Below are 23651 nucleotides of genomic sequence, written 5' to 3'. Positions count from 1 at the left end.
ATAAACACTGTGGGAAAATACACAATTAGCAACCTTTATCTTCAGTGAGAAAAAGTGAAGTGATAGAGAATGAGAGAGAGAGAGACTATAGATTAAAAATAGGACAAAATAATCATATTTTTAAAAAATGTAAGAGGCATATCAACCAATCACAATTTATGCACCTTAATTGGATTCTAATCCTTATCTGAAAACAAATTATTTTTAAAAATTATGACAACTCAAGAAAGTGAACACCGATGCATTCTTTAATAAGAATGAGAGTTTTTAGGTACATTAATGATATCTGTGGTGACCAACTGTACTGGTTTTCTTAGGATTGAAAGGTTTTTTCAGATGCGGAACCTCCAGGGCTAAAACCAAGAAGGTCCTGCACAAACAGTGATTTCAGTTCATATCTAGCTATTTGGGATAGGAGTTGTGACCTTGGTGGGGCTAGAGATTTTCTTTCTTTCTTTCTTTCTTTCTTTCTTTCTTTCTTTCTTTCTTTCTCTTTCTGGCCAGTTTTTTTAAAATGTTTTTTATTATTATTATTATTATTTATTTATGATAGTCACACAGAGAGAGAGAGAGAGAATGAGAGAGAGAGAGAGAGGCAGAGACATAGGCAGAGGGAGAAGCAGTCTCCATGCACCAGGAGCCCGACGTGGGATTCGATCCCGGGTCTCCAGGATCGCGCCCCGGGGCCAAAGGCAGGCACTAAACCGCTGCGCCACCCAGGGATCCCTGTTTGTTTTTTAAAGTAGATTCCATACCCACCGTTTAGCCCAGCATGGGGCTTGAACTCATAACCCTGAGATCAAGACCTGAGCTGAGATGAAGAGTCCAACCCTTAACTAACTGAGCCACCCAGACATCCCTGGATTTTTTTCAAAACAGAAAGAAAATGAGTATGAAACATACTATCATCCAAGATAATGCAATGCTAATTTTGTCAGTAAATTTGATTCTTGTATGTAATACAATGAAATAGGCTGGTGGTGACTTCTGGAAAGTTCATCTACCATTGTAAAGTTTCTTGTTTTATAGTATTGCTAACAGACAGACAATATTTACTGGGTGCCAAGGCCCTGTGAGATCTCCTGATGTAGCCCAAGCATGCAAATTAACCATGACGAAGGAAGCAAGAGATTCTGTGTTTTCATACAGCTCACAGGAGGAAGCACTCACTGATCCACATGTATATGCAAACACATGACAAGTGTTGGTATTTATCCAAAATTTAACAAGATCTATATTTCCAGTAATACTGACAATTGATGCTTGTAGGTAAATTTGAACAGGATAGCATGAAAATTTTCACAGAATAGGAAAATTTGTGAGAGTCTATTTTTAAACATGTGAAAATTTTCACAGAATAGGAGAATTTGTGGGAGCCTATTTTTAAACACTGCATGTATACCTTTGGTGTGCACTTCTTTCTTTTTTTTACAGGCCTCAAAGGACAAATGATGAATTGTGCAGTTTACTTCTTTTCCTAACAATATTGAATCAACAAGGTAGAAAGTCAAGTTATTTTAAAATAACTTTTATAATCAAATCAGTGGCATAGTGATTTGTGTGGGTCATGTTCCAAAAAGAATATTCTAGCAACAGAGTCTAAATTTCTTAGCAGAGGAAAATTAATTAGCCTACCAGTCATCCTTCATTCAAATTGTGTGATGAATATCCTCTTTGCTCTGTTTGTCCCCTAGAACAGAGAAAGATTCCATTATTCTTGGCAGATTAAAAAATAGTATCATAGAATTATGTTTTTCAAATGCATTTATTCATAAAACTGAGATGCAGAAGCTTGCAGAACAGGTTTTATAAGATCACATGAGCTGTAAGAACATTTGCCGTATCAGACACTGTATGAGCCATGTCTACAAGGTGATCTTTAGAGGCAAACCATCCAATGCCCGAACTGGCACCAGAAAGGTTTGAAAATATCAAGGAGTGACAGCATGATGGAGCATAAAAGGACAGGTCCTTAGAGTCATTCTGAAAAATGGGCCAAGTGCCACAAGCTTCAGATTTATACACACACACAACCCCTAGACGATCTCTTTCTATGAAACATGGGCACAATAGTAGTATACGGCTCCTTCACAGTTTGCTTAATTAGGATATCCAAAAAGAAAGGAAAGCTGAACTACAGAAGGCTAAAGAGTCCCTACCAATTTACTTGTTTTCAGAATATGCCCTGCCTTAAGTTATTGCTTCTTATGGTGACTTTCTTCTGCATTCTTTCTTAATCCCCTATAGTTACTTATCTAACCTGACCTACTCTTCTGTCAAAAGCCAGCCTAAGTGCTTCTCCTGAAGAGTCTGACAAGATTCCCTAAAGTAGTAATTACTTCTCCTTCCCAGATATTTTCCTGGGGCTCTCCAGATACCTTTGTTATGGCATGTATTATAGATAGCTTAAATCCATTATTTCTTATATGTGTGTATCTTCCACCGAAGTGGAAGCAACCATTTTAAAATTTAATTCTAATATTTACAACAGTTCTAATATGACAGAATACATTTGAATAATAATTCTGGCAGAGCTGAAGTAATAGATGGGAATTGTTTGCTTTAGGTAAGGTTCATTAGAAAAAAAAAGCTAGTAGACTATTCTTCAAACTTTGTAGAGCACACACACAAGGAAAATGAGCAAATAAAATGCGTACTTGAGCTGTTGATTTAGTTTACTTACCTTTTATTTTTAAGCTACAAATTTTAGAACTCAGCTAATTAAAATTACTGATTCTTGGGTTAAATATTTTCTTTTTGGAACATGATATAAAAGTTAGGGAAGTAACTAATCAGATGTAAAGTTTAAGTTAAGAAACCCAAGTTTTGAACATATCTTTGTCATTTGTTTAAACTCTAACTCAACATTATCAAAATGTTTACCAAATGTGCCAGGGTTATAAATGCAGTCAAATGTCAAAGTTTGTATTTTGTTCTCATCTCTTTTATTTCCATATAGAAAAAATGCTGTTTAAAAAGCCTTTCAGTTTACATTTTTAAATGACTTCAGAATTTTAAAGACTTGTTAGATAAATTGCTTTTAAACTATAAAACTTTGCATTCCAGACCAGAAACCATTGTGGTACATCTGCTTTCTGATAAAAGGACAGAGTTATATCAGGATCAAATTACGTTACCCTTTTCAAAACTGCTAACAAGAGGGTAATTACTATTCTGTCATTTTCTTTCTCTATCCTGCCTCTTTGTTTTTTCACTTTCTTGCTCTCTGTCTCCCAGGTCAGAACATAAAATAAACACAATTTTGTGACTACCTTCCTGAATCAATTTCAACCTTTCCTGGGAATCAAAAGCATGAAACAGAAAACACTGCAAGAAGTATTTCACTTCACTATCGAATCATTTTATATTTCTGTGTATTATATCTCTAAATTATATTTGAAAAATCTACCATTTCAACTGTGTTACAAGTGCTTGATAATAGAGAGAGGCCAATGTAGACAGATAATTGTTTAAACAGATTTAATGAAATATAATTCATATACCATAAAATTCACTCATCTAAAGTATAAGATTTAGTATTTTCAGTTTATTCACAGAAATATACAACTATCACGATCTAATTTTAGACCATTTTCATCACCCCTAAATGCGACCCTATACCCAAATAGCTGTCTTTTCCGTTCTCCCTTCCAGGCCCCAGTAACTACTAACCTACCTTTTGTCTCTATGTATTTACATGCTTTGGACATCTCCTATAATTATACAATATGCAGTGTCTTATGACTGTTTTTTCACTTTCCATGATATTGACAAGATTCATCCATATTGTAGCATAAATTTGTAGTTTGTTTCTGTTTATGGCCAAGTATCATTTACTGTCTGGATATACCACATTTGTTTATATGGTCATCCTTTGATATGAATTGTGTCCATCCTTGGATGATTATGAATAATCATTAGTGTATGAGTTTTTGTTTGGACATATGTTTTATTCCTTTGGGATAGCCAGATTATTCAGAGGATTTTACAAGAGAGTTCATGTTTATAACTCTAGTTTATTGGAAATGGTATAAAGAACGTATTCACAAAGAAATAGTATGAAACTATAAAGAACATGTTCACAAAGAAATACTATGAAACTTGACTCCTTTTTTTTTTACACAGCTCGATGTAGATATCCTATATAAAATTTGACATTCTGTGTAGACAGAGCAGTGATAGTGCCATTATTGGTTTTATTGCTAACAAGAGTAAAGTTCAAAAGTAGTGAGAAAAAACAAAGCAGGCAAATTAAATTACAACCTATTTCCCTGCCCTTTTGTCATGGGCACTGACTTGGAGTCATAGCCAGATGGTCTAGAACAACAAAGTTTTCATGATGTTGGTTGAATTGTATCTCCACAATATTAATTAATTTATAATGAACAATAAAGGAAAAAGAAAGAAAGAAAATCAGAAGCAGAACAGGGCTGATTCCAATTTAAAAATTAACATGTGAAGGGACATGATCCAGAGTTAACCTAACAGACAACTGTGGTCACAGCTCAAAAACTCAGTTACAACTAGGGGCACCTGGGTGGTTCAGTCGCTTGAGCATCTGACTTAATTTTGGCTCAGGTCACGATCTCAGGGTCCTGAGATCAAGCCCCGTGTCTGGCTCCCTGCTCAATGGAGAATCTGCTTGGATTTCTTTCCTTTGCTCCTACCCCTGCTCAAACTCTCTTTCTCTCTCAAATGAATAAATAAATCTTAAAAAAAAAAAAAAACAATACAAATAAAAGAACTCAGTTACTTCTGGAACCCTGGTATCAGTTCAGCCACTAAGACCACTAAGACAACGGCTGAGCTCTTCATGTCTCTGAGCTGCAGTTTCCTTTCAAAAGGAAAACACTGGACTGGAAAATGATGAAATAGTCAGGTGGAATCCGCACTCAATGATTTAGAGCAAAGTGTTTACAATATCCCAATCGATATCCAAACTATTAAGAGAGTCTAAACAGGCAGTTCTGTTCCCCACTTGACCTTCACAAATTCTCTCTCCTTCTCCAGAGCTAGATCATTTACATATTTATATAAATATGAGATTCCTTTGAATCTCAACACAGATTCAGAAATTGTTAAAATTGGAATCTCAGTAATCATTGGGTAAGTGATGCAAGACTCATTTTACTGATTGTAAAAATCAGTTATGATCTGTGCAAGGACATATCCCAGCGACTGGGGACCCAAACCTGGACAGGACACCTGGCTCTTCCAATTCCATCATGACACTTTTCCAAATGATTCCTGGGAGCCCCCTGATGCAAACGTCTATAGCTGCAACTCTGTCTCCACCACAGACAGAAAGGTACAGTTGTGGTTTTCTTTTTCTTTTAAATAGAAACAAAATATCATTTACTAGCTACCTATTAAAAACAATAAGCCGCTGACAGACACTAAGGTTTTAAGTAAAGGTTATCACTTGCTAAATTCTTCCTTTCTTCAAACACCTGCACCATCAATCAATGCAATTCTGGATGAAAGAATGGATTCTTTTTTAAATCACTCATATCGCTCAGGGAGGTTGATGTAAAGATCTACCAGTGATTTTTTCCCCCTTTTTTAGAAACCTTCAGATGTGTCCTTTATTGATGTTACTGCTATTGAAGAAAAGAGCAGTAACAAATTACTTGGCTCTTAGTAGTCACCTTCCCATTATTCTCTGCAGGCTCACACTGTGTTTGTCATTCATAACAACTTCAATAATCTGTAATGATCATAGTTACTGATGTGTTCACTTTTTATTTATATGTTTACAATCTGCCTTCTTAAACTAAAATGTTCATTCTTTGGGTGACAGGAATTCTGCTTGCTTATTCAGAGATTTCAGCAATGCTTAGCATAATGCCTGGTTCTTGGTCAATATTGTTTGCTGAATGAAAGATATTAATACTTACACCAATAAAGAGTATGCACAGGAAGCAGCGCACACTCCATAATTTTCTGCATTTCCATGAATGTATGATATGTGTAGATATGAAGACTGACATCCCAGTATTTTAGATGTTTCTAGGTCAGCCTGCGGGCAAATGAGTTACATTCTTATTAGTAATTTCTATACATAAAGATGATGTTATTGACTTACAACCCATTATTAATAATGTAAGGCAGTACAACTTCAATGTCTAATGGATGAAGCATATCTTATCTAATAACATAGGTCAAAGAATCTAACTTTAGAATTAGGCCTGCATTCAAATTTAGGTATGCCAATTCTAGCCTACATCATCTTGAGTCAGTAAATTCATCTCACTGGGTCTCTGGACTTCAGAAATACAGATATATAATATTTTCTACAAGTTCCTGATACAGCATGAAAATACTCAACTTGTCACAAATATCTTCATTTACTTCCAGAATTAAGCTTTAATAATGCTACAAAATTAGTAATAATCAGCACTGAATACAGTAGGGGTCTGACAGAGGTACTTATTTTTACTATTATTGACTCATGGCAACCTCAAAGATTCACACTATATAAACAAAAAGCAATCAGGCCAACCTGGTCACACTGTGATCATATGGCTTCACTGTGAGCAGCACTGAGATTTTTAAATTAGTCTTTATCTGCCCTGAGGGCAAAGACTCCTTGTGGATTGACAGGACTTTGGGAGTGTTATCATCTTTTGCCAACTTTTGTTTGGTCCAGCAGAGTGGGTTTCAAAGTAATACAGCCATGATGATAAACGACTGGCTTAGTTACAGAATTCTATTATCAGCCTTCCTGGTTTATGTTTTGCCAGCTACAGCATAAAAAGTGAGAGATGTAGTGAGTTCCCCATCATAGAACATGTCCAAACACAAGCTACACAGCAAACTGGAAGAGGACAATGGTGACAAGGTTCGGTCTTTGCTGCTTTGTTTTTAAACCCCAAGCACACTAAGAGTAACATGTAGAGTGTCACAAATGCTCTGCAGTGGTTTCTCATACGTGTTTAACTTTTTTTGTTGGAAGTCATAATAAGATTGCTAACTGATCCATAGGTGCTACATGTGTTCAGGAAATCCTAATCAGAAGCACAGAGGCTCCTGTAAGACTAAGGATTCTGTTATCTCTGACTTCTCTTGGCACTTAAAAATTTCCAACTAAGTTTATAATGCAGTATCTTTCCAGGTTATCTGAAGGAGAATCTTTTTTTAAAGAGTTTATCTATTTAGTTGAGAGCAGGAGTAGCAGGGCAGAGGGAGAAGCAGACCCCTGCTGAGCAGGAAGCCCAATGCAGGGCTTGATCCCAGGATCCTGGGACATTTAACTGACTGAGCCACCCAGGCACCCCTGAAAGAGAATCTTTCGAAGTACTTTTGGTCTTCTAAGGACTTGTTGGTCCTTTACTAAGGCTCGTGCTGACCAACCGCTCTGCTGGTCTTCAGTGCTATCTCACTAACCCCACAGTGAGTCACTTTGATTTTCTCCTGCTAGATAATGTCGAGAGTTAGTTTGCCCAGGATGCCGGAGAGTCCTATATTCTAGTGATAATTTCCAATGTCCTTTTTTCTATCAGCCCTAACAGCCCACTCACTTTTTACACAGTTATCCTAGAAAACAAAGTAAACACCTTCTATGGGTCCCAGTCCTTTACTGTAGACTCTGGAGACAATTCATGTAGTAGGAGAATAACAAATACGGTGTATGTGATGGATGTTGCAAGAGGCAGAGAAACCTAAGTTCCAAGAGCAAGTCATAAAGGAAATCATTTCTCTTTGCATAGACAGCGGACAGTTTCACCTCAGCTTCATTCAGGAAGTGAAAACTTAGCAGGAATTCTCTATCAGCTATCACTCCTGCCCAAACCCACAAGCGTCCTGCAGAGCCAATGGATCAAGAACTCGGGCATGCCAAGTTGAGTGCTGGAATCTGCTAATAAAAATCAGTTAAAGAACACCAATTGTTCAAATTTGGGGAATTTTGCAAGCTGTTTGCTAAACATGGTCATTATTAAATATCACATAAATTTAGTTATAATCAAATAAATTATGTTAAATACAGAGATAATATTCAAACCTTATAACTTCCCAGTTATTTTAATACAACTCTTAAGAATGCTTTTGAGGTAATTTATGCCAATTATATATGAATAGTAAAGATACTAAATAATTGTGTGCTACTCTCCATCTCTTTCTGACTCCTCATACGGTGACATCATGTTAGTAGCTTGAATTTGGCCGTGGTAGGAGCATTTATGGCAGGAAAAATCAGCAGACACTATAACTTGAGTTTTTATTTATTGTTTTGTTGATCATCTGGGCTTAAGAAAGTGATGGAGAATATGTTTATGCAGATTGCACTTAAAATATGTTGTAGTTATAGCCATTACATTGTAAATAGAGAAAAAAAAAACTGAGTCAGAAGACTTCCAATATTACAAAACTGTTTGCTGATTAAGCCAAGTTGCTTATGTCATCGACTAGCAAGTGAAGTTCCGACATATGCCATCATTGCTCATGTTCATCTTAATCACTAATGTAAATAAAAATATCATTAACATTCATGTCAGAACTAAAGCTGTTTATCAACTGCAATCATAGCTTGGCTCCAAATATAACAGCAGTTTAGCAAAAATCAACAAAATCTGTCTATTAGAATCTATCGGCTATCTTGAATTTATAAAAGTATTGCACGTTTATTTTACTTGTAAACTGCATGCTGTGCATGTAGATGATGTATGCTTTATGTCACTGAAATATACTGAACTTAATGTTTATAGGTATACATGCACAAATATATGTATATGTGCATATTATACAGATATACTTTTTCCCCTCATGGAGAGCAGGTGAGCAGGTTGTTAAACACTTACAGATGTACTACAGTGCATATGTGTTACTGCGCCTCATTTACCAGGCAAAAAGCTTAGTGAAAGTTAAGGGAGCCATTTAATAATTTAAGAAAGGAAGTTACATGACTAGCTACATGTTGGAAAACTCCATTTAACTGAAGTAAGGAGGAAAGAAAAGAAAGAAATTTAGGAGACGACTCATTTAGTTCAAGTAAATAAATATTGGGGACCTTAGGTTAAATCAGAAAAAAAGAGTTGGATCTGAGAGACACGTTCCAGGTAGAGTTGTAAGAACATGGAGGCTGATTAACTGTGAAAGAGGGGTGACAGGAATCCCACCTCAGACGCGCAGCTTAGAAGAACAGACAGGAAAGGAAATGAGGAGATTAATAATCTAAAAACCACACACACACACACACACACACATGCTCAAAATTTAGGGGAAAGGATTTATGAGCTTAGTTTAAAGTTTGAGCTTATTTCAAGTTTGAAATACTTAAGCTATTTAAACAGAGTTCCCTGGCTCATAGGTGATGATAAGAGTCTAAATCACAGGAAAGGGATCTGCTTTGGATTAGAACATTTTGGAGGCTTGGTAAATAGATGGTGGAAGAAGACATGAGTTATAGAAGAAGCCATGAAAGAGAATATTAGAGTAAATACCAGGGCATCTGGCTGGATCAGTCAGTAGAGCATATGAACTCAAGGGGTCATTGAGTTCAAGCCCCACAATGGGTGTAGAGCTTACTTTCAGGAAAAAAAAGAAGAAAAGAAAAGAAAAGAAAAGAAAAGAAAAAAGAAAAGAAAAGAAAAGAAAAAAAGAAAAGAAAAGAAAAGAAAAGAAAAGAAAAGAAAAGAAAAGAAAAGAAAGAGAATATATACCACAAAAAGGGAAGGGAGACAAGATTCAAACCTTAGAACCACCCATATTTAATGGGGAGATAAGGAAGGGGCTTGATAATGGAGATGAAGAATAAAGATTAGAAGAGAATCAGGAGAGAGTGGTACCTCAGAAATGAGTTTGAAAAAAAGCTGTAACCACAGGTGTTAAGTGGAGGGGAGAGTAAAAAAAAAAAAAAAAAAAAGAATCCCAAAACCAAAAAACAGTTTCACTGAGGACAGTGGGCTGATGTTAGATTATCTGCTGCGCCAGCTCTAGTAGGATTCCGTTTTGGTTATCAATTGCTGCATAACAAACTACCTCCAAAATTAGAAGCTTAAAACAACCACACTTTATAGGTTCTCACATTACAGAGGGTTGGCTGTGTTCAACTGGGCAGTTCTGCTCTCCATGGAGTCTGCTGAAAAGCCCAAGGTGAACTCACTCTCATGAGGTGGCTGAAATGGCTGGGAGTCATCTGGGCCTTCTCTCCCATTGGAGTCTCTCATGCTCCAGGAACAGCCGGACTTCTTTAAATGGCAGCCAGTCTCCAAGACAGCAAAATGGGAACCTACAGGGTCTCTTAAGGTCTGTCTCATACATCCCAGAACATTACTGCTGCCACATTCTACTGGTCAAAGTAAATCACAAGTCTAGCCCAGGTTCAGTGGTTGAGACCATACACCTCACTGCTTGATGGAAAGAGTGGACAGCATGAACAGGGATGGGAAAACTTGTTGGTAACTGTCTTTGTAGACATTCCATGTATTCTTCTTTGGTGTCAAGTATTTCTAAATCTTGCCTTCCCCTTATTTTAGTCCAGGCAGCTCCAGGATTAATGTGATGCTCCATTTTCATACAACAGAAACAAAGTGAGTTTGTGTATCTAAGACCCACAAATGAGCTCCTATCTAATGCAGGACTTAAGGGTTTTGGAAATGAATACCTATGGCTAATGGCAAGATCTGGATTAGGATGTGGGCAAATAGCCAAGGAAGAATGAACATGCCAGAGATCCTCATCTATGTAAAGCTGCAGAAACACAAACAGAGCTTACTAACTTTCCCACCCAAGAGTCTGAGCACGAACGTCCTAACAGCCTCATTCTATTTCTTGCTTCGGCACCCAGACATCTTTTGATCACTTGTGGCCACGAGGTATCAAATAACTGCAAAGGGGAGTGGGGACTTTTGGTATTACAACAGGCTCTTTGTCCACATTGAATGTGCCCCAGCAATACCTTAGTATGCAGAGAAAAACTGTAAACAGGACAACCTTTTGCAAGACAAGTTTTCAGGACATTTGTTGGCCTCGTTATGTATCTCTATGCCACATCACATAGTCTAGTGGATGAGTCCTTGTGCTGAGCATGCATACACAGATGACTAGACTTTTGAGGGTTTTTTCCATGCATTTCTAAAGTAAAACAAGCTCTGAAAATCTAGACAGATAACTGGAATCACTGTTTTGTTTTCTATTTTTGGCTTTCAAATGTATACAGACAGGCTGATTTTATTATTCAAAATCATTTCTTACGAGTAACTAATTTCCGTAACAATAAAACAGGTCTGTAACACAAATGATTTGTACATGTAAGTATTGCATGATATATGAAAGCAAACAGACTAAAGTCATGATAAAATTCCAGATCCATAATTGTAGTGGTTTAACTGTAGAGTCTATTTATTCAAGTCCCTAATTATCATGGTTGGATATAGCCTAGGTGGCTGTGAAATCTTGAACTACTCAGAATAAGATTATGTTAGGAGTAACAAATTTTTACACACACACACACACACACACACACACACACATCACTTTTTATACATTATACAAACAAGTCAATATACATGTGTAAATTCATAACCCTGAATTTGATGAAAAGAGAACCTTACTGGCTTTGGTCTAATCTAGTCGGGCTGGCTGTGGAACTGTGAGCTAGTAATTTAACTGCTTTGGAATGCACTTTTCCATTGCTAAGAAAAAAGTGAATAGAAGTAGATTATTCCAGGGGTCCTTCTCCAGCTCTAAAATTCTATCATTCCCTGGTTCTGAAAATGAGTTAGAAGTAACCAAACAACAACAACAACAACAACAAAATACAAGTCCTAAGAACAGTTTAATCTTTGTACAGTATACATTGCTAATTCATTTTATAGGCCTCAGAGGATCAGAATGTCAGCATTAGAAGATTAGAATCTCATTTCCAACCAAGTCCCAATGCATCTTTCCCAAGACAGCTCACTTTCTGATAGAGGAATATCAAAAGGCAAAAATCACTATCCAACTTTTCACATGAAGAAGATGAAAAATCATGACTTTTCAGAGGAAATGTTTCCACCACAGTCACACTTCACCTCTTATAAAGCCAGACTATTCTAGATTTTAAACATGCAAAGGTGCTCACTATGTTGAGCTGGATTCTCGTGTGTTACAAAGACTTTAATTCTACTTTCATTGATGCTGATGGCTTTTGCCATTTTTTGACTACTACCAACATAATTTTTTTAATGAAGTTGTGTAGAACAAAAAAGGAGAGTTTGGATACTAACAAAAGAAAGCAGAGAACTGGCTATGGAAAGAAGGAGGCCTTCTGTTGGAGAGCCTCCAACTCTGAACCCATCTGTTTAGGGCGCCGTGGAGATGAATAGCACCTATGGACTTTGGAGTCACACAGAGCTGAGTTTGAAACCCAGATACACTACTTACTAGTTTCATGTTCTTGGGAGAATTTCTTCATAGCTCTAAACCTATTTTTTCTTGGAATAATATTAGCAGCAGTATTATGGGCTCTTATGAGTGGGGAAAATAGATTGAAGGAGTGCCTAGCTCTAAGCTTGACATTTATGCTCAAATATCTATTGTTGTTGTTATTCTTATTCTAAGTACTACTACTATTACTACTACTACTCCTACTACTAACATCATCATCATCAAAGCTGGATTCAATCGGCCTTTCATTAAAAAGTCAAGTATTGAGATGCCTGGGTGGCTCAGTGGTTGAGCTTCTGCCTTTGGCTCAGGTCATGACCCTGGGGTCCTGAGATCAAGTCCTGCATCAGGCTCCCTGCAGGGAGCCTGCTTCTGCCTCTGCCTGTGTCTCTGCCTCTCTTTCTGTGTGTCACTCATGCATAAATAAAAAAAAAACTTTCAAAAACAGAATATCAATGAAATATCATGAATGCTAATAATGTAACATTTATATATGTCTAATTGTCATTATAAAAATCATTACTTTGATTTTCTATTATTTTATTTTGGTGTGATACCAACACTTAACATGAGATCTATTCTCCTAACAAATTTCACTATTTTAGATATATCATATAAGTAGAATTATGCAGTAATTGTCTTATGGTGACTGGCTTATTTCACTTCACATAAAACCCTCAAGTCTTAACCCTGTTGTTGCATTTTGCAAAATTTCCTTCTCTTTAAAGGCAGGTGTGGTATTTCACTGTGTGTATAGACCACATTTTCTTACCCATCTGTCAGGGAAACTGAGGTTGTTTCCACGTCTTGGCTACTGTGACTAATGCTGCAACAAACATAAAAGGGCTAATATCTCTTTGAGATGCTGACTTCAGTTCTTGCAGGTCAACACCCAAAAGTGTGTTTGCCAGATGATGAAGTAAAACTACAGGCCACACACTGCCAAAATAATGCCTAAACTAACCCAGGATTTTGACTCAGAATATATAAACAACATCTGTATCAATCAAAACAATAATCAAACAGAAAAGTGATTGAAAAACATCAACAGGTATTTCACCGAATCAAGGCAGATGAATCATAAGCCTACATAAAGAAGCTCGGCCCTACAACTATCAGAGAAAGGAACTTAAATCTATAATAAAAGTCAAGTTGATATTCAGCAATTTAATAGTAATGAAAGTTAAATTAAAACCTATCAATGTGGGCGCCTGGGTGGCTCAGTAGGTTAAGTGTCTGCCTTCAGCTCAGGTCACGATCCTGGAGTCCTGCGATTGAGCCCCACATTGGGCTTCCTGCTCTGCGGGAGTCTGCTTTTCCCTCTCCCTTCCCCCCCTCCCCCTTCACTTATGTACTCTCTTTCTTTCTCTAATAGATAAAAATTTTAAAAAATAAAATAAAATAAAATAAAATAAAATAAAACCTATCAATGCAGGGTGCCTGGGTAGCTGAGCTGAGTAAGCATTTGAATCTTGATTTTTGTTCAGGTCATGATCACACAGCATAAGATCAAGCCCCACACTGTGCTGTGCATGGAGCCTGCCTGTGATTCTCTCCCTCTTATTCTGCTTCTCTCCATGCCACACCCCACCCCATGCATTCTCTGTCTAAAAAATGAAAGCAAACAAAAACCTATCAACTATGTATGTCCTACGATGAATGGGATTGTGATTGACATAGTTTGTTGTGACAATTCCAATAAAGATGAAAATGCACATTGGCACTTATTCATTGAGGTTGACAGGAAAGCTACCTACTGGGATGCAAAGGAAACATTTCTTAACATGAGTAAGGAAAACATATATTGTAATTTTATTACCCATTAAACTGAGGTGACTCATTTTATTCAATTTTATCTCTACCATATATCACAAAAAATATTCAAAAAGGAAACAAAGCAAAAATAAAATTAAAAATAAAAATAATTACTATCTATGTGTTTGCCTATGGATGTGAAATAGAGCAAAGATATTAGAATTAACTATTACCTGAGACACCTGGGTGACTCAGGGTGTGGTCCTGGAGTCCCAGGATCAAGTCCCATATCAGGCTTCCCTCAAGGAGCCTGCTTCTCCCTCTACCTATGTCTCTGCTTCTCTCTCTGTATCTCTCATGAATAAATAAAAACCTTTTAAAAAGAATTAACTATTAATTGATAGGAATTAATAAGATAAATAATTATAAATATTTGTGACACAAGCTATACCAGTAAGGAAAGATTTTAATACTAGTGAATGCAGTGTCTATTAACAGCAGTGAATGGGAGGAATCACCACTGCTTTTTTTCTTTAGTAAAGAAAATCCTCTTGGAGAGCTTAGACAAGTACTCATTACATATTTAAGTTCTCTAGTCACTAATGCAATATACGATTCTTATGAAAATTTTTTTCATATAGAGAAGCATATAATCAAATGTTACCAAAAAATCAACTATCCAGAGATTATTCCCCTCTTATTCTAGATTATTTATATTTCCATTTTTTATTTTTACTGTCTTTCACTGCATATATATACTGTTCTTTAAAGTACTGCATTCTAGGGACATCTGAGTGGCTCAGTGGTTGAGCATCTGCCTTCAGCTCAGGTTGTGATCCCAGAGTCCTGGGATCGAGTCCTACATTGGGCTCCCCAGAGGGAGCCTGCTTCTCCATCTACGTCTCTGCCTCTCTTTGTGTCTCCCATGAATAAATCAATCACATATTTTAAAAATAATAAAATAAAATACAGTATTCTATCACAACAATGTATCAAAATTAATATGCTTGATAATTTAATGGTGGATATATACGGCTAATATTTCATTATGGACAACATTCTGAAAAACGTTCTTATAGATTTAATTATATACTAACTTTGTTTCTCTAGGAAAATTCTCTTAACTGGAATTGTTGGGACAGTGTTGATCCTATTTAAGGCTGTTGATAATCTGTGACAAGACTATTTGGAAGTTTCTTTGAATTATTAGAAGAATTTTGGGATGGAAAGGGTCTTCTAGATTATTCCAGCTCATATTTACTTTTTCTTTTTCTGAATGTCATACCAATTGCTACATGTATATTTATAGGCATATAGAATATTGTCTGTCCTGACATTTAAATATTTCATGCACGTGATTCTTAGGTCTACAACAGGGAAAATGTGATTGTAGATAACATCATACAAAGTCTTAAATGCATCACCAATCACATGCAGAGCTGTGCTGTGTAGTGTGTATTATGTACTCAGTATGCTCAGTACCTCAATAAATATCAAGAGAAGTTAGAAAATGAAGACAACTCAGAAGGAGAACCAACTGATGACAGGAAATATTTCAGTGAAGACTTTCCAATAGCTAACAGTATGAAAAAAGAGAATAATACTTGGGTGGGTTTTTGGCAAATAAGATAGAGTTAAAAGGCTCTAAATGGTACTTTGCAGTTCTGTCTTTCTGCTAATCAAGAAATGATATGCCTCTTTTGGATAAGAGAGCAGACTTAACTCTACCAAAGATATTTAATTCCAGAAGAATGGATAAAGTAACCAAAGGGAGAATAGAGAGAATGAAAAGGAAGTCTGGGATCTGGCCTTACAAACTTCCAAATTTTGTAGCACAGATTAATAAGGAGAAGCTAGAAATGCATAAGAAAGAACAGTTAACAGGTAGAAAGGCTCATAAAACCTAATAGAGGAGAATATTTTGAGAAGAACTGACAGTGCACTGTCAAATGCTGCAGAGAATCTGAATAACCTCAGTTTAAATAATAAGTCAAATAGGATTTGGAAAAGTGGTAAGAACTGATAAGAACAGTTACAAGGTATTGGAGGCAGAAGCCAAATTAGAATATATTGAAGCTTGAATAGATAATGAGGAAGAGGACATATTCATGCATTTCCCATAAAGTTTGGTTACAAAAGGGAGAGGACAAAATGGAAGGAGAAGTGGATCAAGGGGACTTTTGTTTTTCTAAGAAGTGTGTTCATTTCCCTTTCAGAATGATTTGCAGAGAGGAGAGACCAGTGAATCAGGAGGGATGGGGTGGTAAGAATAAGCAAAGTCCTAGAGACAGTGAGGAGGAGGGATCGAGTAGTTGAAGTTGTGTTATGACATGCTCCAACAGCACTGCTGTGGGGAAATGTTAGTACAAGTTTTTCAACTGCAGAAATGTGCTAATTCTTTCTAGCTTCTAAAATCTTCCATGTAAGAGTAAGCGAAGCTTCCTCAATGCACATAGTCAAAATGAGGTCTACAAATTCCATTGTGAGCATCTGATAGTGAAAGGCTCAGCAGAAGTGCAGTGATAAAGATCAAAGTTGAAACAGTACTGTTAATAATGTGTATACCTTTTTTACCATTCCTGGAGAAATTGCAGAAGCAACTAGGATAAACGTGAAGCAATTTTAAGCAGACTCTAGGGCTACAGCCGGAGAGTAAGCAAAACAAATGTCCATTATATCAAGATCATGTAAAGTACTGTGGACACAGAACAGATGTGAAACAAATTCACTTTGTTTCAGGAAGCATGGCAACTATACCTACTGAAATAATCAGGCCAAAATCTTCCCGAAAACACAATCCATGAAAATATATTTACTCACATTTCGTATAACCTAAACCAGGGCTTCAGCGGTTTCCAAAATCTCAAGAAGTTCCTCCTCTTATTAATGCCATAGAGTTTTTTGCCGTTTAAAAATGAAATGAGATTACATGTGTGAGAGTATGTAAACCAATGCCTGGTACATAGCAGGCATTTAATAATATGCTAATTAAATCCAAACCTTTACCCCAAGGGAAGTAAGCCAAAGAAATAAGGGCCTATGACATTTGAGTCTTTATGAGAACTTCTGTGGTTAGGACTCTAGTAAAAATATTTCTTTTGGTTTTACTTATCTATTAAGGAGACAAAATAGTAAGTATTTCATAAAACCATAATACCAGGGAGAAGAGAGTGAATCAGCAAAATGGGACTTTTCAGAGATTTGAATTGAACTAATTTTTGAGCATATCACAGTTGGTGTGGGCTAGTGTTCTTGGTTAGGCTAAATGGTAAATAATATTTCATTGAGCCCAATTTATAGACTTGCCTTTCTAAGAATAACACTTTAGTCCATGTATTTCAACTTAGCTTATTGGAAACAAAAAGCACCAATCCCCATTAACTATCAATATCACTTTGAAAAAGTGTTCAACCAAATTTGCTTTAATAAAGTGAATGAGCAGGCTTCCTTATAAATCTGAAAACATAACCTTAATAAGCCTTGACTGTCACTAAAATTTTATGGGTGACTTTCATGCATCCTCAAGCTGTCTCCTATATATTTTATATTAAATATGTATTTTTGACAGTTAAAATTACAGCTAGAAAATATTCAAAGACTTTAGGGTTTTAATGAAATACATCTCTTCTCAGCTTGTAGCTTATCTTCTGATTTACGAGCAGGAGACTGTATGCTTTGAGTTATTGCTTTTGTGCCAGAGAGTATTCTAGTTCTAAACAATGGACTTTCATTGCTACAATAGAGTTTATATGATGTCATTGGCTGTGGGTTATCTTAGTCTTAAATTACTAAAATGTGACTATAATTAATTGTTTCAATGTATTTTTCTCTTTTAGAGAAAGGACAGAAAAGTTTATGCATCATGAGCCAAGGGTTTACCTGCTGACTTGGACGCATAGGGGAAATTACACTCATTAGGAAGAACAGTGGGGGCATGAGAGAGAGACGACAAAGATCTTCGGAAACCAGCTCCCCGCCATCCCCTTTGCTCTGACTCAAGAGTCTCCTCAACTGCAGAAATGTGCTAATTCTTTCTAGCTTCTAAAATCTTCTTCTAAGAGGCAGGGGACAATACATTCACCACTCAGCCTACGTATTAGTGAAAGACATTTTATGTAGCTTGATGAAAAGATGCCTGAAAGACAAAGTGACAAGCCTTCAAATCCCAAAAAGTTTCAAAACGTCAACAGAGTTCTATGAACAAGTGGTGTTCTGAGATCAGATGCCACCGTGTCTTTGACATCTCTTATTAAGAGAAAGAGGACCTAACTGAGGAATCACTGTGTTAAGTCTATTCTCCAGTCACAAAGGATGTGAATCATCAAGGCACAAAGCACTAGAGTTCCTTGTCTTGCAGCTGCCAACCTGGCGTGAACTGAGCGACATCTTCTTTGAAGTTATCACCTCATCAGTATTCAGTTGAGCTGACGTTTTCCTGGCATGCCCTATGCTCCTGCTTAAGCTCACACTGGGAGGGGAGGCACCTGATTATAAATGAGAGGGCTGAAGGATCTTCTTTAGATGTGACAGTTTGAAAAGAATGTTTGTGGAAGTGGTTACTTGAGAGTAGCCTCAAGGGCAAATTCCAACAAAATCAACTCTAACACTTAAAATTAGAGGCAAAGATTATTTAAACAGAGTGAAGTGACCATGGATTTGAATGTCTTGAAAGAATTTAAGGCATTTCCCAGTAAGTTTAAAGAAGTTTGATTATTTTTCTATAATTAGAAGGAAACATGGTAGGAAAGATCACCTATTCCATCCTCAATTTCCTCTTTTGTGGAGCAGTAAAATCTCTAAGCAGATGACAAATTTTAAAAATCTCATTGCTGAAAGCTGTTACCTAGCAACTAGTGACTTAAATTATCAAGGGAAAAAAACCCTACATTCTAAGACAATTTGATACTCTAAGGACAATCAGATTAAGAAAAAACAAAATATTCCTGTATTTCTCCAGTATAGTTTCTCAGCGATATTAGGCGAAAATACCTTTGAGCAAAAATATAGAAGATATTCCTCAAGGAATGCCTGGCTAAGCATCGGACTCTTGATTTCAGCTTGTGATTTTGGGGTTGTTAGATCAAGCCCTGTGGTGGGTGCCAAGCTTCGGAGTCTGCTTGGGAGTTCTTTCCCTTACACACGTGTGTGTGTGTGTGTGTGTCTGTGCACGCATCCTGTCCTCTATCTCTTGCAAATAAATAAATCTTTAAGCACACGAAAAGAAGATCTAACTCAAGCCATACCTAGAGCAGACCCACTAATCCACTCTGTAAAGATAGGTGATAATCAAGAAAAAGCTACACCACAGAATTTATGATTCTCTCTGGTATCATTTTAGGTACAGAGGGTGATTTGCATTTACTTACCTAATAAGAGCTTGTTGTAAGAATCAAATGGTGTTTAACTAGCAATCCACATTTTACTGTTAATTGTCACGTAGTCTCAGCATCAGATTTAATGATCATTTCACATTTAAATCATAGAGTAATCTCCACTCACACCGTCTTCATTTGGAATGTTCTAGGATGACTTAAGAAGCTACCCTTTTCTTTCCTATCTGCTTCTCCTGCCCGTCTTTTTTTTTTTTTTTTTTTTTGACTGACTGACTGACTGACTTAATTAATTAATTTATTTTAGAGAGAGCGAGCAAGTGAGCAAGCTAGCCAGAGGAACAGAGGGAAAGAATCTCAAACAGCCTCTCCGCTGAATGTGGGGCCCAAGGTGGGGCTCCATCCCATGACCCTGAGATCACAACCATGAGCTTATGACCTGAGCTGAAACCAAGAGTCAGATGGTTTAACTGACTGAGCCACCCAGGTGCCTCCTCCCACCCATCTTTCATCACACCCTTTGGTACCCATGCTCCCTATACTTGAGCAATCTCCAGCCTCCTGCCATTACTGAAGTAAGCTTGGTCCCTCTCATCAGAAGCAGCACACCTATTCTTTCTGCTCACATCTTCCCCAGTTTGCAGGATAATTCCACTTCACCTTCCATCATTCTACCACACTTTGTCATGGGTTTTCACAGACCCATACAAGCAGGACTAATCATTCCTCTCCCTTTAACTCACTGCTTGGTACCTTTATTAGGGCATTTATCATATCTGACTCTAATTATTATTGGCAAGGTCAAATACCATGTTATTTTCTTTACCCCTTGGTGCCACCTTTATTTCAATAGTGATACATGGGGTGATGTCATGATAGTGGGGAGTCAGTTGCATTGAATCAGAATCCAGAAAGATGTCCAAACAATCCCTTCCCCACTCCCCACGTATCAGGGGAGTGTTCCCTGGATGGTCTCCTTGAAGCCTCTATCACCAGGTTTGAAGTAAGGAGGAAGTCTGTTTCTAGGCTGATGGAGCCAGGGAGAAAAAATTCCATAGCATTCCAACATACCTCTGCTAAGACATTCTGGAAGCTTCTTCAAACTCAGTTCTTTCATATGTTTATTTGGGATAGCATTACAAAAGTGGGGGTTTACTTCTCCAAGCCTCTTTTAAAAGGTGTAAGGCACTTAGTTTTCAAGTGTGCACAGAGTTGCTAAAGACTTTAGTTTCTGACCTTTTGAGGCTTTAGCTAAAACTAGGACAGAGAGCTATTTAGAGAAACAAGTTACCTCTAGGCAAGAGTTCTACACCCAAAGTGAAATTTGAGAGCACGTAAAAATTTGAAAGCACGTAAAAATTGCTCTGTCCCCCAAGTAGGCAGAAAGTTAAAACTAGTGGGCCTACATAATGTCTCCCTGCCTGAAAAGGTACAGCAGAAGGCGGTGGGCAGGACTGAAGGAATGCTCAGAGTTCAGGTCACACTGCATCCCACACATGTCCCCTCCACTGAGCAGCATTATGTGAACCTGGGACTTCTTTCTTTTGAATGTCTTTCTTTAAAATGAGTACCTATCAACATACTGAGAAAACTGTAACAGACTTTACTCCTAGAACACTTTCCATAACTTTGATAATATTCCAAAAACAAGAAACATAACTAAACATAACTTTATTTAAATACTCATTGAATACACTCATGGGCAACAGGAAAACATTGAGAATTCATTCTCACTTCCACGCCATTCATGAAGATGACTCACAGTGTCATGAAGATCTTTGAATTTAGGATTTTCAGGTTAATGCCACAAAAAAGACAGACATCCCTCATCGGGCCACATATAATTGGCTTACATTGAGTGAACTGTCATAAAATGTCCTTCTATTAGCAATCTGTGGCATGTGTTTCTAAAACAAGAGTTCTTTTGAAGTTGATACTTCTTGGCAGAGAGGCATTCTTAAGTGTGCACTTAAAAAAATTGGTTACTGTGCCCATTTATATCCTGGGGCAAGAGGGCCAGCATGATTTCATACCTGAGGGATGCTGTCTTCTTCATTATGCATAAGTACACTAACCCCAAGATTCTTGTTACCATAACAGCTATAGATCTTTTTTTAAAGTGATTTCTCCATCAGATGACTTCTTTAAAAAAAAGATTTATTTACTTTAGAGAGAGTGGGGGAAGGGAAGAGTAGAGGGAGAGAGAATCTGTAAGCAGATTCCCCCCAATTAGTGGGAAGCCAGACATGGGGCTCCATCCCAGGACCCTAAGATTGTGACCTGAGCCAAAATCAAGAGCTATATGCTCAAGTGACTGATCTGCCCAGGGACCCTAAGATCTATGGATCTTTGTAATAAAATGTAGGTACATTTTAGTCAGTGTGTCATATTTATACCAAATCCCATACAGGCTTTGCCTTAATGGTCTCTTAAGTTTTTTTTTTTTTTTTTATAATTGTGATTTTGGTGACCAGGAGAAATTGGGTATTTAGTCTGAGAAAATTGAGTATTTTAAGTGTTCATCATCTTCTCTGCACATTTTTATAATAATTCACCAGATAATTTCAAGCAAAAGTACATATTTTAATAAATCCTTTTTCTTATAATACATTTCCTTTAACTCTGATACTTGCCCTAAACCCTGGCAGATACGTGCTTATCTCCATCAAATGGCTTTGGACTCAACTGTTTAGAATGAGGAGGGGTTGGGAGAAAATGATTCACTAATTGCTTAAAGTTTTTATACGTGGATTCGTATTCTCTCTCACACATACCACTCCTTAGAACATACCTATCTTCCAACTATGTGTTTTCTCAGCCACTATAATATGTATATATTTATTGTATATTATTAAATTATATATAAACAAATATATGAAATAGAAACTGTTTAATCCATTATCATTTTTACACCATCTCACTCTATTTAGATCACTCTCATTTTTACCATTTTTGTTTGTCATTTTACCACCTGATACCTCCAAGCTTCCTTCTGAGGTCCTGCATGTTCCTTCCAAAGAAGTGTTTTTCCCTCCAATGGTAAGCTCCACTAGTGATAATTCTTTCAGCATTTTTTTGCCTGAAAATATCATTTTTTCAGTTTAATTTTCTAAAGGCACTTTTGCTGTATATGGAATCCTGCTGGGCAGTTATTTTCTTTCAGCACTTTCAAAATATGGCTCAGCTATCTCCCATTTTCCATTGTTGTCAAGAAATTAGGTTTTAATTTAACTGTTGTACATTAGAATATAATCCTTCAAGTTTCCTTAACCTTCTGATTGCTTTTCAATTTCCTCTGTCTTTAGTTTTCATCAGATGCTGATGTGATTAGGTGTGGATTTTCTTCTGTATTTACCTTGCATGTTGTTCATAGTCTTTTTGAAAAATGGTTTATAAAAAATGATTTCTTGTCTTTCCTCGGTTTTACAAAAATATTCATCTCTTCAAATCGTTCCTTCCATTTTTCCTTGGCCCTTTAGGATTCCAACTACAATTATGTTAAACATTCTTACCCTGTCTTCCATGTCTCCTACAGTTTTCTTTCCTTTGTTTCTGTGCATCATTCAAGATGCCTTAGCACTTACACTAAAATTCTTATTCAGCTGCTTTTCATTTATTCTTCAACCACTTACTGAGTTCCTCATTACAGTTATTTTATTTTTTACTTCTAGAATGTCTGTGCATTTTTTATAGTTAGCAATTTTCTCCTGAAAATTTTAATTCTGGCTATTATCACCTTATGCACAGTATAATTATTTCAAAATTTGTTTCTGATATTTGGAGACTTTGCTGGTCTGTTTTTACATGTCTTAAACCATTTGGGCTGCTATAACAAAATCACATAGACTGGGTGGCTTAGAGACAATTTTACGTCTCACAGTTCTGGAGGCTGGGAGTCCAAGACTGGGTGTCAGCATGGTTGGGTGAGGGCCCTTTCCTTGGTTACAGACTTCTCAGTGTATATTCACATGGAAGGAGCTTGGGAGCTCTGTGAGGTCTCCTTTATGAAGGCGCTAATCCCATTTATGAAGATTCCACTCTCATATAATCACTTCCCTGAGACCTCACCGACTATGACCATCACCTTGGAGGTTTGGATTTCAATGTAAGACATTTGGGAGGACACAAACATAGAGAACATAGCACTATATTCTATTGTTGCTGCTGGTTTTCAGTCGTGCTGTTTGTCTTCTCATT

General features: G+C 36.9%; 1 long non-coding RNA gene across 2 annotated transcripts in view; it reads right to left on the bottom strand.

Annotated features, from left to right (window-relative positions):
• Positions 1-1209: 1209 nt before the first annotated feature.
• The window catches only part of LOC140640876 (uncharacterized), a 193314-nt gene continuing 170872 nt past the window's right edge, over positions 1210-23651 (bottom strand). Inside the window, exons 7-8 of one of the 2 annotated variants that reach the window (XR_012037478.1) lie at positions 5898-6019; positions 1210-1690 (exon numbers count right to left, since the gene is read on the bottom strand). This is a non-coding gene — a long non-coding RNA (uncharacterized lncRNA). The remainder of the gene's footprint in view (positions 1691-5897; positions 6020-23651) is intronic. The other variant, XR_012037482.1, reaches the window with a different exon arrangement.

This window comes from Canis lupus, chromosome 10 (genome assembly GCF_048164855.1).
Source record: "Canis lupus baileyi chromosome 10, mCanLup2.hap1, whole genome shotgun sequence".
Lineage (NCBI taxonomy): Eukaryota > Metazoa > Chordata > Mammalia > Carnivora > Canidae > Canis > Canis lupus.
Note: the sequence above shows the minus strand (reverse complement) of the source record. Positions and strands in the feature narration are given on the sequence as shown.